Source organism: Capra hircus, chromosome 13, assembly GCF_001704415.2.
Source record: "Capra hircus breed San Clemente chromosome 13, ASM170441v1, whole genome shotgun sequence".
NCBI classification, from domain to species: Eukaryota; Metazoa; Chordata; class Mammalia; order Artiodactyla; family Bovidae; genus Capra; species Capra hircus.
Window position 1 is genome coordinate 19479320 of NC_030820.1, and position 19266 is coordinate 19498585.

A 19266-nucleotide genomic window follows, 5' to 3' on the forward strand; every position below is an offset into this window, starting at 1 on the left:
GGGGTTACCAGAAAAGCTGCTTCCTTTTAGTGAGGACACAGCTAAGGGCCTAAAGGCCCTCCAACAGGGCCTGCAGAACCTATCAGATGCTTGATTTACAGATCTCAGAAATACTGCTTTGGCAAAGGAATCTATGGCAAAATGCTCCTGCCATGCATAGAAGCATCTGTTGGGCTTCTGTATCCATAATTACCTGTAGCTGACTAAAAGGCACTCTACTTTGGAAAGACACTTATTCACCTACTACTGGGCCTTGGGGCATTCATCTTCTCACAAAATAATCTTAAGAACAGAAATTCCAATCAAAGTTTAACAATATTTCTGCTTTCTTTTCTCTAGATATCTCATGGTAGTCATACTTTCATCAAAGTATAACATTTCTATAAAATACATGTTCAAAAATATATAACATGAACCAAAATAAAATCATCTTCTACTGAGCTTAATATAAAATAATTTAAGGTTTTCCATAGTTTTTATACTTACCAGTAAGTCCTTCCCATTCGTGCAAGCTTGGTTTCTTCACTTGAATCTCTGATTTTGACACTGAGTCTTGATGATCAAGAATACGATATCTATCTGGTACTTCATCCTGAGCTGCATAAAGAGAATTTGACCCACTGAATAAAAAAACTTCACAAAAAACTTCATGTTTATGAAGTTATAAGAACATCACCAAATGCCAGGTTGTACAAGAAAACTGTGGGAAGAATGTTAACAAGGGTGCATGGAAGGTGTTTTAGCACATCATTAATATTCTTACACTTCTAATATGTTTTATATTAGTCTCTCATTTTCTGAGTTTTCCAAATATTTTCAGGTAATACATATTGAAACACCAAAAAATGAAAATATACATGTACAAATTATTCATTAACAGCTAAATAGTCAAAACCACTTAAATATAAAAGCATAGGAGACTGGTAGGCTAAAGTAATGCCTGTAAACTAAGAAAATACAGACTATGGGATATAATGTGGCACACACAGCTGTACAAACAGGTATAAAAGGAATGAAGAAGACCCAACAAACTGACTCAGAAGCATTTCTAGGATTTAACTCTTAACGGGCAAGAAACAACCTCACAGAGAATACATAGTATGCTACAGGCAGGCAGGCAGGAAGGCAGGAGGAAGGAAGAGATGAAGAAAAGGAACTTGAAAAAAGTGATAAAGGTATTCATCTTTTCAAAAGGAAATATAGGAAATAAAAATCAAAAACTAATACAGTGGGTCAATTAGTCACTGCAGACATGGCTGACTGAGTTGTGCCCAGTGACTGCTGTTTGCTCTCAGCTTATGTCTGACACTGATGGATACTCCATGATATACTGAGGTTTTGAGAATCATGTCTAAAGAAAAAAATCCAGGCTTCTCAGTTCCACTTGACCAGCAACAGAGGAGACTATATAGACTCCACTGTGGAGGAGCTGCTCTTGCTAACTTGGTGCGGGACACCGGCACCTTGCTGGTTGTGTCTCAACAGAACCCCTGGTTCTGAGTTCCCTGACAGGGGCCACTGCGTCCAAGGAGGACAAGGGAGGGGATGCGGAAGAAAAGACACAAACACCTGAGACAATCTCCTTCCTCTCCTGGCTGACACTTAGTTTCTGAAAACTTCTGTCCAGGCATGGCGAACTCCCTACCACTGGAAACACTGTCTAGTTACCCAGAAATGGAGGCTCAAGAAAGGGATGGATGGACTCTCCACCACTCATCTTGTGCCAGAAAGTGAACCATGGAGGCCAAAACAGCCTCACAAGAATCAAAACAGTGATGATACTTAGTACTAATAATGATGATACTTAGTACTAATAATGTGCTCCCTCTGCTCTCCCCTGCTGGCAGTGATCCTAAGATGAATTCCACAGCTCTGCCTATTTTTACCTAGAATACTTGACTTTTCAAAATAAACATGATTAGGGATGAGACCATCATCCTTATATCCCTAGTGGAATCTGATGATGTATGCCAACTCAGAGTTCAAAGTGGCAGTGGGGAAAGATTGCATACCTTAGGCCATTTGGCTTCTACTTTACCAATGACTGTTATCTCCACAACTCTACACCAGGATTAGAGGAACACAGTAATGCTTTTTGACCCTTACTTACACCTGACCATAGTGCGGGTTTCTTTGGACATTATAAACCTCTATTTCATAGCTCCCACTACTGAATACATCATTAGCGCAGATGTATTTCCTATGTGAACTCCAACTCACATCAACCCCAAGCCGTGATGAGCGCTACTGCACTCAGGATCATTTCAGTGGGGCACATGGAAGACTGCAAACCTACCAGACTCCCAGTGCCTATAGACTTCTATTCAGAACAACTATTAAGAAGAGAAAGAGGAATGTCTGCCATGTTTGATGAGTTTAAGTGAACCAAACATCTCTGTGAGATTCTCTCTCCTTCAGTAACTAAGTAAACCTATACAATTGGCCTTGCATGCATGGACTGGACTACAGGACCACTTACTACAGCGTAACGCTATGGTACAGATCAGGACACTGGCCTTAACTGACATTGTAACTGCCATAGAGGCTCTTGCTCAAGCTAAGGGAAACAGGTATGAAGGAATTCATATTGTAAATGCCCATTTAGGCATCCCCGTCCACACAGATGATCAGGATCTGTCTGCCTTTTCCGTAATACATTTCAATACTCCTTTAATGTCCTTCCACAAGGCCATGAGCTGCAAGTCGCATTCCCAGATGGAGCACTAGCCTTTCACCTGTAATAAAGAATGTCTCCTACTTGGTCCAGGCAAGGGTACTACCCAACCAGGACTGGATGCCATTTTGATCCACATGTAGCAACGTGTCTAGGACATTACTATGGACAAGGCAAAAGGACCCATGACTCAGGAAATTCCCGGGAATAAACTGGGAAGCAACAGTGGGTATCTCTTCAGAGGCAATAATTGCTAAGTTTTAGTCATGCTCAGGCTCTCAGCCCCAACAATACAAAAGATGCCCGTGACTGGTGGAACTGGTGAGACACTGGTACTCACACATCCCCCTACATGGCCATCCTGATGACAGCACCCAGCAATCAGATTACCAAAAAGACCTGTATGCTGAGTGGGGTCTGATTATAGGAGGCCCTGGAGGTCCTCCAACTGGCTACACAGGAAACCCTCTTGCTTGCCCTCCTGAATCCAATGCCTTGTTAAGTTATAGGTCTCATCAACCTTTCTGATGCCTATTGGACCCTGTGGCAAAATAACAGCCACACATCAGAGGTGCCCACCTGGCTTTTGGACCCCAATCTCCTACTGCTGACTAAAAGTGTAGAATCCATTGGAAAAACTACAAAGTAGTTACCGGGCCTTGGTGGACACTGAGTGCAAAGTCTTTCTACAGTGGAGTCTTATAACAATAAAGAAAGAAAGTGAAAGTGAAGTTGCTTAGCTGTGTCTGACTCTTTGCGACCCCATGGACTGTAGCCTACCAGGTTCCTCTGTCCAAGGGATTTTCCAGGCAAGAATACTGGAGTGGGTTGCCATTTCCTTCTCCAGGAGATCTTCCCAACCCAGGGATTGAACCTGGGTCTCCTGCATTGTAGACAGACACCTTACTGAATACCAACCAAATGTTAAATGGTTCCTGTTCTCTAGTTGTTTTATATTATTCATGTGCATGCACGTTAAGTCGCTTCAGTCATGTCTGACTCTTTGCGAACCCATGGACTGTAGCCACCAGGCTCCTCTGTCCACAGGATTTCCCAGGCCAGAATACTGGAGTGGGTTTCCATTTCTTACTCTAAGGGATCTTCCCGACCCAGGGATTGAACCCAGGTCTCTCCTGCATTAGCAGGTTGATTCTTTCCCACTAGTGCTACCTGGCTATTATTCACATTTAGATCACTATCCTTGTAGCCTGCCTGTAATCAGTCTGCCTGCAATGCAGGAGACCTGGGTTCAATCCCTGGATTGGGAAGATCCCCTGGAGAAGGGAAAGGCTATCCACTCCAGGATTCTGGCCTGGATAATTATTTGAATTGTATAGTCCCTGGGGTTGCAAAGAGTTGGACTTGACTGAGCGACTTTTACATTCACATTTAGATCAAAGTGACACTATGAATTTTATGCTCAAACCAGGTGGCACAGTGGTAAAGAATCTGCCTGCCAGTGCAGGAGGCATAAAAGATGTGGGCTTAATCCTTGGGCTGGAAAGATCCCCAGGAGTAGGAAATGGCTACCTACTCCACTATTCCTGCCTGGAGAATTCCATGGACAGAGGAGCCTGGCAGTTGGGCTATAGTCCGTGGGGACTGAGCACACACTTAAGCACAAGCAAGCATATGCTGAAACACACATTCTTGACTAAACAGAAAAATCTAATGAGATTAACTTTTTTAATTTAAAGGCATCTATAACTGTTGTACTTATTACTGTGCTTTCCTCCTCTGGGAGTTATCTGTTTCTGTACTTGCACTGGGAGTTTTGACACTGAATCTTGATGCTGAAGCACAGGAGTATGGTCAGGCACATCACTATCAGAAGCTACACAAAAGAGGGCAAAGACTAATAAAGTTTTGCCAAGAAAATGCACTGGTCATAGCAAACACCCTCTTCCAACAACACAAGAGAAGACTCTACACATGGACATCACCAGATGGTCAACACTAAAATCAGACTAATTATAGTCTTTGCAGCCAAAGATGGAGAAGCTCTATACAGTTAACAAAACCAAGACCAGGAGCTGACTGTGGCTCAGATCATGAACTCCTTATTACCAAATTCAGACTTAAGTTGAAGGAAGTAGGGAAAACCGCTGGACCATTCAAATATGACCTAAATCAAATCCCTTATGATTATACAGTGGAAGTGAGAAATAGATTTAAGGGCATAGAGATCTGATAGACAGAATGCCTGATGAACTATGGAATGAGGTTCGTGATGTTGTACAGGAGACAGGGATCAAGACCATCCCCATGAAAAAGAAATGCAAAAAGCAAAATGGCTGTCTGGGGAGGCCTTACAAATAGCTGTGAAAAGAAGAGAGGTGAAAAGCAAAGGAGAAAAGGAAAGATATAAGCATCTGAATGCAGAGTTCCAAAGAATAGCAAGGAGAGATAAGAAAGCCTTCTTCAGCGATCAATGCAAAGAAATCTAGGAAAAGAACAGAATGGGAAAGACTAGAGATCTCTTCAAGAAAATTAGAGATACCAAGGGAACATTTCATGCAAAGATGGGCTCAATAAAGGACAGAAATAGTATGGACCTAACAGAAGCAGACGATATTAAGAAGAGGTGGCAAGAATACACAGAAGAAGTGTACAAAAAAAAATCTTCTCGACCCGGATAATCATGATGATGTGATCACTCATCTAGAGCCAGACATCCTGGAATGTGAAGTCAAGTGGGCCTTAGCAAGCTTCACTACGAACAAAGCTAGTAGAGGTGATGGAATTCCAGTTGCGCTATTTCAAATCCTGAAAGATGATGCTGTGAAAGTGCTGCACTCAATATGCCAGCAAATTTGGAAAACTCAGCAGTGGCCACAGGACTGGAAAAGGTCAGTTTTCATTCTAATCCCAAAGAAAAGTGATGCCAAAGAATGCTCAAACTACTGCACAAATCTCACATGCTAGTAAAGTAATGCTCAAAATTCTCCATGCCAGGCTTCAGCAATACATGAACTGTGAACTTCCAGATGCTCAAGCTGGTTTTAGAAAAGGCAGAAGAACCAGAGATCAAGTTGCCAACATCTGCTGGATCATCGAAAAAACCAAGAGAGTTCCAGAAAAACATCTATTTCTGCTTTATTGACTATGCCAAAGTCTTTGACTGTGCGGATCACAATAAACTGTGGAAAATTCTGAGAGAGATGGGAATACCAGACCACCTGACTTGCCTCTTGAGAAACCTATATGCAGGTCAGGAAGCAACAGTTAGAACTGGACATGGAACAATAGACTGGTTCCAAATAGGAAAAAGAGTACGTCAAGGCTGTATATTGTCACCCTGCTTATTTAACTTATATGCAGAGTACATCATGAGAAATGCTGGGCTGGAAGAAGCACAAGCTGGAATCAAGATTGCCGGGAGAAATATCAATAACCTCAGATATGCAGATGACACCACCCTTATGGCAGAAAGTGAAGAGGAACTAAAAAGCCTCTTGATGAAAGTGAAAGAGGAGAGTGAAAAAGTTGACTTAAAGCTCAACATTCAGAAAATGAAGATCATGACATCCGGTCCCATCACTTCATGGGAAATAGATGGGGAAACTGTGGAAACAGTGTCAGACTTTTTGTGGGGGCGGGGGCTCCAAAATCACTGCAGATGGTGACTGCAGCCATGAAATTAAAAGATGTTTACTCCTTGGAAGAAAAGTTATGACCAACCTAGTTAGCATATTCAAAAGCAGGGACATTACTTTGCCAACAAAGGTCTGTCTAGTCAAGGCTATGGTTTTTCCTGTGGTCATGTATGGATGTGAGAGTTGGATTGTGAAGAAGGCTAAGCACTGAAGAATTGATGCTTTTGAACTGTGGTGTTGGAGAAGACTCTTGAGAGTCCCTTGGACTGCAAGGAGATCCAACCAGTCCATTCTGAAGGAGATCAACCCTGGGATTTCTTTGGAAGGAATGATGCTAAAGCTGAAACTCCAGTACTTTGGCCACCTCATGTGAAGAGTTGACTCAGTGGAAAATACTCTGATGCTGGAAGGGATTGGGGGCAGGAGGAGAAGGGGACGACAGAGGATGAGATGACTGGATGGCATCACGGACTCTATGGATGTGAGTCTGAGTGAACTCCGGGAGTTGGTGATGGACAGGGAGGCCTGGCGTGCTGCGATTCATGGGGTCGCAAAGAGTTGGACATGACTGAGTGACTGAACTGAACACAAAAGAGATTCCTTAAGTTCCTTTATGGATACACAGATCATACTTGTGAGTGCAAAATATTCGAAAGTGTATAAGATTTTAAAGCAAAGAAGATTAAATAAACCATAATTACACACAATGGTATATATAATGTATGGTAAATAATGTGTAGAAACAGCTGTATCCATGCTATAATCTGAGTGAAACCCATCACTAGATATTGACATGGAGGGATTTCTGGATATAATGTTAACTTAGGGAAAAAACTGAAAAGGGGAAAGCTAGTATGGAAACTTTGGGTAAAGAATAAGAAGAAATGAGAAAAACAAGGAGAGAGGAAAATAAATAGATAAAACACAGGAAAGCTATCACCAAATGTACATGGATATCTACAAAAGGAGAGGAAGACTGAGGAAAGAAAGATAAACCTCTAAAAGCACTGTTTTATGTACTATTTAACCCTTGAAGAAGACTCAACTCTATATATTTCTAAATATAATTAAACTAATAAGGACAAGAATATGAAATGGAAAGAGAAAGTAAACATAATAAAACAAAACTGCTGTAGGAAAAATAAAAGGAATAACACATGGTTACCCTAATTAATATAAACCCTCACAGCTGGACACGGGACAGGGGTAGGTAGGGGAAAACTGACCATAGTCAAGTCATGAAATCAATTTCAAACTTGGCTGTTGTCCTAGTGGTATGTGCAAAGTTATTCTGAAACAATGTGTAAAGCATTACAGGATGGAGCAAATGAATAATCATGCTGACGCTCTTTAGAACTCTAAGTACCTGAGCCCTGGGATCCATAAAATTGTAGGAGCCTTTTGTTTGGGGTTCCTTCAGCTGGGAGACCACCCCTCACCTCAGTTTGCACTGATGTATCTGCCCCTTGGCAGGGGTTCTTCCAGTGGTGTGAAAGGGACCACAGTGGAGCTGGTTCCCATGGTGTGAAAGGGAACACAATGGAACTGGATCTACAGACAGACTGTAGATCCCTGTCTGATCTACATCCTATACTCTGAGGGTAAGTGAATAATGATTCACTGTAACCTTGAGTTTGGTTATTATCTTAATAGACCTACTCAGAAACTGGCATTTCCTTTCTCTCATTACCAAGTTAGCACAAGGAGCAGTGTGGTCAATGAAGCCCAGTGCTTTTGTGAAGGAAACATGGTGGGAAGTACCAGTGAGCATGCACAGCACCATGGGGAGGGAGCTACTACTAGATTACTTGCAAGATACAGAAAGGGGACTTTGCCAATGAGGCAAAAGAGCTTCATAAACTATTAGGAGATACCATGCGGCTCTCAAGAGTACCTACTGCACTGTTTGCAAAAGGTCTGATTAAACTGGAGTTGATTTCAGTTCAGTTCAGTTGCTCAGTCGTGTCTGACTCTTTGCGACCTGATGGACTGCAGTACACCAGGCCTCCCTGTCCATCACCAACTCCTGGAGTTTACTCAAACTCATGTCCTTTGAGTCAGTGATGCCAGCCAACCATCTCATCCTCTGTCTTCTCCTTCTCCTCCCACCTTCAATCTTTCCCAGCATCAGGGTCATTTCAAATGAGTCAGCTCTTCGCATTAGGTGGCCAAAGTATTGGGGTTTCAGCTTCAACATCAGTCCTTCCAATGAACACTCAGGACTGATCTCCTTTAGGATGGACTGGTTGGACTTCCTTGCAGTCCCAGGGACTCTCAAGAGTCTTCTCCAACACCACAGTTCAAAAGCATCAGTTCTTCAGCGCTCAGTGTTCTTCATAGTCCAACTCTCACATCCATACATGACTGCTGGAAAAGCCATAGCCTTGATTAGAAGGACCTTTGTTGGCAAAGTGATGTCTCTGCTTTTGTGTATGCTAAGCTGGCTGTAACTTTCCTTCCAAGGAGCAAGCGTCTTTTAATTTCATGGCTGCAGCCATCATCTACAGTGATTTTGGAGCCCAGAAAAATAAAGTCTGACACTGTTTCTACTGTTTCCCCATCTATTTCCCATCAAGTGATGGGACCAGATGCCATGATCTTCGTTTTCTGAATGTTGAGCTTTAAGCCAAATTTTTCACTTTCCTCTTTCACTTCCATCAAGGGGCTCTTTAGTTTTTCTTCTTTTCCTGCCATAAGGGTGGTGTCATCTGCATATCTGAGGTTATTGATATTTCTCCTGGCAATCTTGATTCCAGCTTATGCTTCATCCAGTCCAGCGTTTGTCATCATGTACTCTGCATATAAATTAAATAAGCAGGGTGACAATATACAGCCTTGACATACTCCTTTTCTTATTTGGAACCAGTCTGTTGTTCCATGTCCAATTGCTTCCTGACTTGCATATAAGTTTCTCAAGAGTTGATTTAGTACCATAATACTATGTTGTGATAGTCACTCAGTCCTGTCTGACTCTTTGTGACCCCATGGAGTATAATCCATGGAATTTTCCAGACCAGAATCCTGGAGTGGGTAAGCTGTTCTGTTCTCCATGGGATCTTCCAACCCAGGGATTGAACCCAGGTCTACCACATTGCAGGCAGATTCTTTACCAGCTGAGCCACCAAGGAAAAGCCCAAGAATATTGGAGTGGTTAGCCTACCCCTCTTCCAATGGATCTTCCCAAACCAAGGATCGAACCTCCTGCATTGCAAATGGATTCTTTACCAGGTGAGCTAGTTTTAGGTACACAGCAAAGTGATTCACTATTTTTTCAGACTATAATCCATTATAGGTTATTACAAGATAATGGATATAATTCTTTGTGCTCTATAGTATATCCTTGCTGCTTATCTACTTTATACACAGAAGTTTGTATCGGTTCATCCCACCACAACTGTCCTTCCCATCTTTTGTACTCCTTTTGATAACCACAAGTTAGTGTTCTATATCTGTGAGTTTTGTTTCTACTTTGTAAACACATTCGTTTTTATTATTTTTGAGATTACAGATATAAGTGATATCTACAGTATATGTCCTTTTCTCTCTAATTTGTCTCACTATAAAATACTCTCTGGAATCCATCATGTAACTGCAAATGTCAGTGCTGCACTCCTTTTCATGGCTGAGTAACAGTCCATTGTATATCTCATCTTAATCCCATCATTTGTGCCTAATTCCTTGCATAAGCTTTTCAGTTCTGAAGGAGAAAAACTGTCTTTGTCCTTAGCCTTTGATTCACCTAACAAGATGCTGAATGACTCAGATGAGAGACTCAATACACAGGCTCTGAAAAACTAGAGAAGGAATTTTATAGTTACTGATGGGTCCAGAAACTTTGGAGGCCCTGTGTGCTGAATTGCACCCCTGAATTGCACTGACCACTCTAGCATGCCCTGGAACCAACAGATAGCCTATGAGGCAGTGAGTTGTTGAGATTCACACTTTAATTGAAAAAGAAAGCAGAGTCCTAAGGATTGTTTTCCCTAGCTACTCAGAGAGACTTTGCTGACTACGGTAGTTTGCCTCTGTGAAAAAGAAGTCATTTTGTTAAACTAGGTGAGGGAGAGGATACATTGTAGGGCTTGTCACTGTAGAACCCATTGTATGATGTGTCAGTCCCTTCTTGCCCAATGAGACAGAAGAAAAGGGGGATCAGAGACATGAACACCTGAGACCTTTTCCCCTCCTTGGTTGAGTACACATCTGGCTGCAACAGAAGAGCCCTTACATTGGAATTTCCATTGCCTTGAAAAACACACTTGGATCATCATCTACAGAGGTTCTTAAAGGCACTATGAGCCACACTGCTGATCTCTAAAGTCATGGGTAGAGAAAGGACAGTAAAAATATTTCTGATCTGACTCAGATTTCTATTTTGTTTCCGTCAGGTCAACTTTATAGGTTTTTAAGCTCAATTAAACCTGCTTATAAGATGATGTCTATTAGTTCACAGCACAATGCAGATCCTGACTGACAAATTTTAAGACATAGGAAAAGAAGCTACAAACAAAACAGTACTAATTGACCACTGAACAGACCTAAAAATGCTAATGGGCACCCACCCCTAGATGATCTGGTTAAAGATTTTCCCAAAGAAATCTCTAGGTCTAGTTCCTAACCAGTGGGGCCTCAAAGAGAATATTAATAGGCGTTTTACCAAAAAGCTCCTAGCCAAGTAGTGGGCCATGGGTCCCAGCACACACTAAAGTCCAAATTGTGATGATACTTGTAACTAATATTGATACAAATGCTCCTCTCTCTGCTCCAAGTGAAACTGACGTGAGTCAGAGAAGCCTCCATTACTTTTATTCAAACCTCCCAGGTTTAAACTATAAGCAACATTAGGCACTGGGTCAATATTCCAACATCATCAATGGTTATCTGAGCATGTGTGTGAAAGTCAGAACTCAAAGTAGAGAGCAGGGATATTGTATTTCTAGAGTCATTTAGCTGACTGGTGCAGAGGTGATCATGATCTCCAAGACCTTCCATGGCACAAGGGCCCTGTCATGGGTAGAAACATCCATTGGGCTTCTGTTCCCATAATTACCTGAAGCTGGCTGAAAGGCACACAAATTCCAGAGAGACAATTATTCACCTGCTATTGTCTTTTTGGAATTGGTGATGGACAGGGAGGCCTGGAGTGCTGTGATTCATGGGGTCACAAAGAGTTGGACACTACTGAGCGACTGAACTGAACTGAATTGATTGTCCTTGGGGCATTGATCTGCTGGTCATCACCAAATAATCTTAAGAATAGAATTTTCAACCTAAGGTATCAATATTTCTGCTTTTTTCTCTAAGTAGCTCATGGTATTCACTGTTTAGTCAAAGTGTATTATTTCTATAAAATATACCTCAAAGTTACATAATCATGAAACCAAATAAAAACATCTTCTAATGAGCTTAATTTATAATAATTAAAACTTTTCTATAGCTTTTATTGTTCTTCTGTTTCTAACTCGTGTCCAACTCTTAGCAACCCCATGGACTGTAGCACACCAGGGTCCTCTGTCCTCCAATATTACCTAGAGTTTGCTCAAACTCCTGCCCATTGAGTTGGCGATGCTATCTAACTATACTTACTAGTAAGTGTTTCCCCTTTGTGAAAACTTGGTTTCTTCATTTGAATCTCTGATTTTGACGTGGCGTCTTGACGCTCAAACATAGGATTTCCATCTAGTACTTCATCTTGAGCTGCATAGAGAGAAGAATTAAGCCCACTAAATTAAAAAAAAAGAGAGAGATCTACTGAGAAATTCCTCGATTTCAAATTTATAACACGTGAACAGCAGCTGCTGCTGCTGCTACTGCTGCTAAGTCGCTTCAGTCATGTCCGACCCTGTGTGACCCCACAGATGGCAGCCCACCAGGCATCTCTGTCCCTGGGATTCTCCAGGCAAGAATACTGGAGCGGGTTGTCATGAAGGTACAAGAACATCACTATAATGCGAGATCTTATGTGAAAACTATGAAGAGTCTTAATGAACGTGAGGAAGGTATTTTACCACATCATTAATATTTCTAGACTTCAAATATATTTTATAGTAGACTCTCATCTTCAGATATTTATTAATGTTTTCACCTAATATATATTGATATCTGTATGCAGGTCAGGAAGCAACAGTTAGAACTGGACATGGAACAACAGACTGGTTGCAAATAGGAAAAGGAGTGCGTCAAGGCTGTATATTGTTACCCTGCTTATTTAACTTATACGCAGAGTACATCATGAGAAACGCTGGACTGGAAGAAACACAAGCTGGAATCAAGATCGCCGGGAGAAATATCAATAACCTCAGATATGCAGATGACACCACCCTTATGGCAGAAAGTGAAGAGGAGCTAAAAAGCCTCTTGATGAAAGTGAAAGAGGAGAGTGAAAAAGTTGGCTTAAAGCTCAACATTCAGAAAACGAAGATTATGGCATCTGGTCCCATCACTTCATGGGAAATAGATGGGGAAACAGTGGAAACAAGGTCAGACTTTATTTTTTGGGGCTCCAAAATTACCGCAGATGGTGACTGCAGCCATGAAATTAAAAGACACTTACTCCTTGGGAGAAAAGTTATGACCAACCTAGATAGCATATTCAGAAGCAGGGACATTACTTTGCCGACTAAGGTCCGTCTAGTAAAGGCTATGGTTTTTCTTGTGGTCATGTATGGATGTGAGAGTTGGATTGTGAAGAAGGCTGAGAGCCGAAGAATTGATGCTTTTGAACTGTGGTGTTGGAGAAGACTCTTGAGAGTCCCTTGGACTGCAAGGAGATCCAACCAGTCCATTCTGAAGGAGATCAACCCTGGGATTTCTTTGGAGGGAATGATGCTGAAGCTGAAACTCCAGTACTTTGGCCACCTCATGTGAAGAGTTGACTCAGTGGAAAAGACTCTGATGCTGGGATGGATTGGGGACAGTAGGAGAAAGGGACGACCGAGGATGAGATGGCTGGATAACATCACGGACTCGATGGACATGAGTCTGAGTGAACTCCGGGAGATGGCGATGAACAGGGAGGCCTGGCGTGCTGCGATTCATGGGGTCACAAAGAGTCGGACACGACTGAGCGACTGAACTGAACTGAACTGAATATATATTGATAGACCAAACAAAGAAAATACATATGTGCAAGGTAATGCATATAGCATATTTATAATTACAAAAAACTCAAAATCACTTAAACATAAAAGCATAGGAGATTGGTAGCTAGAGTAACACATGTAAACTATGAAAATACAGACTATGGGCTATAAAGTGGCACACAATTGTACAAATACCTGTATAAACAGGTATAAAAGGAATGAAGATCCCAACAAACTGACTTGGAAGCATTTCTAGGAATTAACTCTTAAAGGATCAAAAAAAAAAACAAAAAAAACCCTTAAAGAGAGACTATCTAGTGTTCCATCTTTCAAAAAAAAATTGAAATGGAATTTTAAAAAATGACAAAAGACAGTAACCTATGAAAAAGGAAACAAAGGAGGGGACTTCCCTGGTGGCTCGGTGGTAGAGAACCTGCCTGTGGATGTAGGAGATGTGGTTCAATCCCTGATCTGGGAGGATCCCACATGCCTTGGAGGAACCAAGCCCACACACTACAACTGTTAGGCCTGTATTCTAGAGCCCATGTGCTGCAGCTACTGAAACCTGTGTGCCCTACAGCCTATGCTCCTCAACAAGAGAAGCTACCACAACGCAAAGGCCTCACACTACAACTGGAGGGTAGCCCCGACTCATCACAACTAGAGAAAAGCCCCCACAGCAGTAAAGACCCAAAACATCCAAAACTAAAATAAAATTATAAAAAAATAAATACAGGAAATATAAACCAAAAACAACTTACACTGTGTGTGTGCTTAGCTGCATCTGATTCTTTGGGATTCCATGGACTACTAGGCTTTTCTGTCCATGGAATTTTCTAAGCAAGGTTGATGGAGTGGGTTTCCATTTCCTACTACAAAGGATCTTCCTGGCCCATGGATACAATGCATGTCTCCTGAGTTTCCTGTGTTGGGAGGTGGATTCTTTACCACTGTGCCAGTAGCGCACAAAAGTCACTGCAGACATGGCTGGCTAAGCAGTACCTAGTGACTACTATTTGCTGTCAGCCTATCTATGACACTGATGGATACTCCAAGATGTGGTGAATTTCTGACACTCCTGTCTAATGAAAGAGAACTCAGGCTTCTCAGCTTCACTTGACCAGCAACAGAGGAGACTATACAGACTCCACTGTGGAGGAGCTGCTCTTGTTAATCTAGTGCGGGACACTGACACCTTGTTAGCTGTGTCTCAACAGAACCCCTGGTTCTGAGTTCCCTGACAGGGGCCACTGTGTCCAAGGAGGACAAGGGAAGAAGGTGCAGAAAAAAAGAAAAACACCTGAGACAATTTCCTTCTTCTTCTGGCTGATATTTATTTTCTGAAAACTGTCCATTCATGGTGAGCTCCCTACCACTGGAAATGGTGTCCAGTTACCCAGCAATGGAGGCTCAAAGAAGGGATGGATGGACTCCACCACTCACCTTGTGCCATAAAGTGAACCATGGAGGCCAACACAGCCCCATGAGACTCAAAACATTGATGACATTTATTACTAATAACCAGCTAGTCCCTCTGCTACCCACAGGGACCTTAAGATGAATCTGAGAACTCTATTTTTACCTAGAACACTTGGCTTTTCAAAATAAACAAGATGAGGGATTAGACTAATATCCTTTTGTCCCCGGCAGCATCTGATGATATAAGCCAACTCAGAATTCAAAGTGGCAATGAGGGGAGCCTATCCATTGGGCCATTTGGCTTCTACTTTACCAATAACTGTTATCTCCACAACTCTGATACCATGATGAGAGGATGCCATGATGAAAAGTAATGCTTTTTGACCCTTAATTAAGCCTGTCCATGGTGCAGGTGACTTTGGGCATTATAAACCTCTATTTCATAGCCCTCACAACTGAATAAATCATTAGTGCAGATGTATTTTCTGTGTGATCTCCAATTCACATCAGCCTCAAGCCATGATGAGCACTGCTGCACTCAGGATCATTTCAGTGGGGCACATGGAAGACTGTAAACCTACCAGACTCCCAGTGTCTACAGACATGTCTCCAGATCAACTACTAATAAGACAAAAAGTAATGCCTGCCCTGTTTGATGAGTTTAAGTGAGTCAAACATCTCTCTGAGATTCCTTTTCCATTCAACAACTAAGACAACCGGTGCATACGGCCTTACCTGCCTACAGACTTAACTATAGGCAGCTTAATGCTGTGGTACAGATCAGGACATTGGCCTGATGTAGTGACACTGTAACTGCCCTAGAGGCTTTTGACCCACCTGAAGGAAATAGGTACAAAGCAATTCATATTACAAATGCCCTTTTCAGCATCCCTGTCTACAACATGATCGGGTTCACTTTGGCTTTTCTGGAACAGGTTTTACTACACCTTTAATGTTCTTGTCTGAAATGCAGCACTTAGGTACAATCTCAAAAAACGACACAATGATCTTGATTTCTTTCCAAGGCAAACCATTGAACATCACAGTAAACCAAGTCTATGCCCCCAACCCCTAATGCTGAAAAGCTGAATGGTTCTATGAAGACCTACAAGACCTTTTAAGCTAACATCAAAAGAAAGATGTCCTTTTCATCATAGGGAATTGGAATGAAAAAGAAGGAAGTCAAGAGAAATCTGGAGTAACAGCCAAGTTTGACCTTGGAGTACAAAATGAAGCCGGGCAAAGGCTAACAGAGTTTTGCCAAGAGAACCCACTAGTCATAGCAAACACCCTCTTCCAACAACACAGGAGATGATTCTACATATGGATTTCTCTAGATGGTCAATACCAAAATCAGACTGATTATATTCTCTGCAGCCAAAGATGGAGAGGCTCTATACAGTCAGCAAAAACAAGACCTGGAGTTGACTAACTGTGGCTCAGATCATGAAATCCTTATTGCAAAATTCAGACTTAAATTGAAGAAAGTAGGGAAAACCACTAGGCCATTCAGATATGATCTAAATCAAATCTCTTATGATTATACAGTGGAAGTGAATTAAGGGATTAAATATGATAGAAAGACTGCTTGAAGAACTAGGGACAGAGATTCATAACATCGTACAGGAGGCAGTGACCAAAACTATGCAAAAAGGAAAAGAAATCAAGAAGGCAAAATGGTTGTCTGAGGAGGAATTATAAAGAGCTGAGAAAAAAAAGATATAAAAGGCAAAGGAGAAAGGGAAAGATATATTCAAACAAATGCAGAGTTCCAGAGAATAGCAAGGAGAGATAAGAAAACCTTCTTAAACAAACAATGCAAAGAAATAGAGGAAAACGATTGAATAGGAAAGACTAGAAATCTTTTCAAGAAAATTGGAGATATCAAAGGAACATCTCATGTAAACATGGGCACAATAAAGGAGAGAAATGGCAAGGACCTAACAGAAGCAGAAGAGATTAAGAAGAGGTGGCAAGAATACACAGAAATGTACAAAAAAGGTCTCAGTGACCCAAATAAGCATGATGGTTCGTCACTTACCTAGAATCAGACATCCTGAAATGTGAAGTCAAATGGGCCTTAGGAAGCATTACTATGAGCAAAGCTAGTGGAGTGATGAAATTATGGGTCCATCTAGTCAAAGCTATGGTTTTTCCACTAGTCATGGATGGATGTGAGAATTTGGACCATAAAGAAGGCTGAACTACAAAGAAATTATGCTTTTGAAATGTGGTGCTGGAGAAGACTCTTGAGAATCCCTTGGACAACAAGGAGATCAAACCAGTCAATCCTAAAGGAAATCAACCCTGAGTATCATTGCAAGGACTGATGCTGAAGCTGAAGTTCCAATACTCTGGCTACCTGATGTGAAGAGCTGACTCATTGGAAAAGACCCTGATGCTGGGGAAGATTGTGGCAGGAGGAGAAGGGGATATCTAAGAATGTGTTTAATGTGTTGGTTGGATGACATCACTGACTCAATGGACATGCTGCTGCTGCTGCTAAGTCACTTCAGTCGTGTCTGACTTTGTTTGACTCCATAGACAGCAGCCAAGTAGGCTCCTCTGTCCTTGGGATTATCCAGGCAAGAATACTGGAGTGGGTTGCCACTTCCTTCTCCAATGCATGAAAGTGAAAAGTGAAAATGAAGTCGCTCAGTCATGTCTGACTCTTCGTGACCCCATGGACTGCAGCCTATCAGGCTCCTCTGTCCATGGGATTTTCCAGGCAAGAGTACTGGAGTGGGTTGCCATTGCCTTCTCCGCAATGGACATGAGTTTCAGCAAACTCTGGGAGATAGTAAAGGACAGGGAAGCCTGGCATGCTGCAGTTCATGGGGTTGCAAAGAGTCAGACACAACTAAGACACTGAACAAATGTCCTTCCAGAAGGTTGAGCAGGAAGTCCAACTCCCAGATGGAGCACCCACCTCCACATATAATCAATGTCTCCTACTTGGTACAGGAAAGGGTACTACCCAACCAGAACCAGATGCCATTTTGACCCACATGTGGCACTATGTCTAGGACATTATCATGGACAAGGCATAAGACCTGTGATTCATGGGAAATTCCTGGGAATAAACTGGGAAGGAAGAGTAGGTCCCTCTCAGGAGCTAATAATTGCCAAGTTTTAGTCATGCTCAGACTCTCAGTCCCAACAATACAAAGGATGCCCAGTAACTGGTGAGACTCACATATGGTAGCAGACACTGGTACTCACACATCCCCCTGCAGGGTCACCTTAATGACAGCACCCAGCGACCAGGTTACCAAAAAGACCTGCATGCTGAGTAGGGCCTGACAACAGAATGCCCTGGAGGCCCTCCAAATGCCTACACAGGCAACATTTTTCCTTTCATTAAATCTGCAGCCTTTTAAGTTACAGGTCTCAGTAATCTTTCTGATGCCTATTAGAGTCTGTGGCAAAAGAACATGGCCACACATCAGAGGAGCCCACCTGGTTCTCAGATCCCTAATCTTGTATTTGCTGGCTGAAAGCAGACACCCTTTCAAAGACTGCATACAAGTTTTGGGCTTTGGTGAACATCGAATGCAGAAGTCTCTCCATGAAATAGTCTATTCAGAAGAAATTCCAACCAAATGCTAAATGGTTCTTCCTCTGAAGTTGTTTTATATTATTCAGAGTTAGATTAAAGTGTAAAATTGCTATAAATTAAATGCTGACACATATATTCTTAAACTAAAGAAAAAAGATACAATGAGAATTTTTTTTTAAAATTTAAAGGCATCTGTAATTTTATGGGCTTCCCAGGTGGCTCAGCAGTAAAGAATCCACTTGCCAATGCAGGAGACACAGATTCAATCACTGGGTTGGGAAGATCCCCTGGAGAAGGAAATGGCAACCCACTTTAGTATTCTTGCCTGGGAAATCCCATGGATAGAGGAGCCTGGTGGGCTACAGTCCATGGGCTCACAAAAAAGCCAGACATGACTTAGGGACTAAAATAGCAATAATAATAATTGTTACACTTACTGATGTGTTTTCCTCCTTTGGAAGTTTTCTGTTCCTGTACTGGAAGTTTTGACACTGATTCTTGATGCTGAAGCACCGGAGTTTTGTCTGGAGCATCATCATGAGCTACATAAAAGAAATATATTGAGTTCCTTTATAGAAAAACAGATTTACTAAGAATTCTCTAGATTTCAAATTTGTAACAATATACAGCATACTTTCTCATATTTTGAAAAAAGTTTTTATAAGTAAATTACCATAATGGGTTCCATCCCTTCATGGGAAATAGATGGGGAAACAGTGGAAACAGTGTCAGACTTTATTTTTTTTGGCTCCAAAATCACTGTAGATGGTGATTGCAGCCATGAAATTAAAAGACACTTACTCCTTGGAAGGAAAGTTATGACCAACCTAGATAGCATATTCAAAAGCAGAGATATTACTTTGCTAACAAAGGTCCATCTAGTCAAGGCTATGGTTTTTCCAGTAGTCATGTATGGATGTGAGAGTTGAACTGTGA

At 41.7% G+C, this 19266-nt stretch overlaps 1 long non-coding RNA gene across 1 annotated transcript; it reads right to left on the bottom strand.

Moving 5' to 3' along the window:
* On the bottom strand, positions 501-18872 carry LOC108637363. The gene is made up of 3 exons (XR_001918969.1): positions 18768-18872; positions 11857-11967; positions 501-597 (listed from the first exon to the last, which is right to left on the bottom strand). It is a non-coding gene; the product is annotated as an uncharacterized LOC108637363 (long non-coding RNA).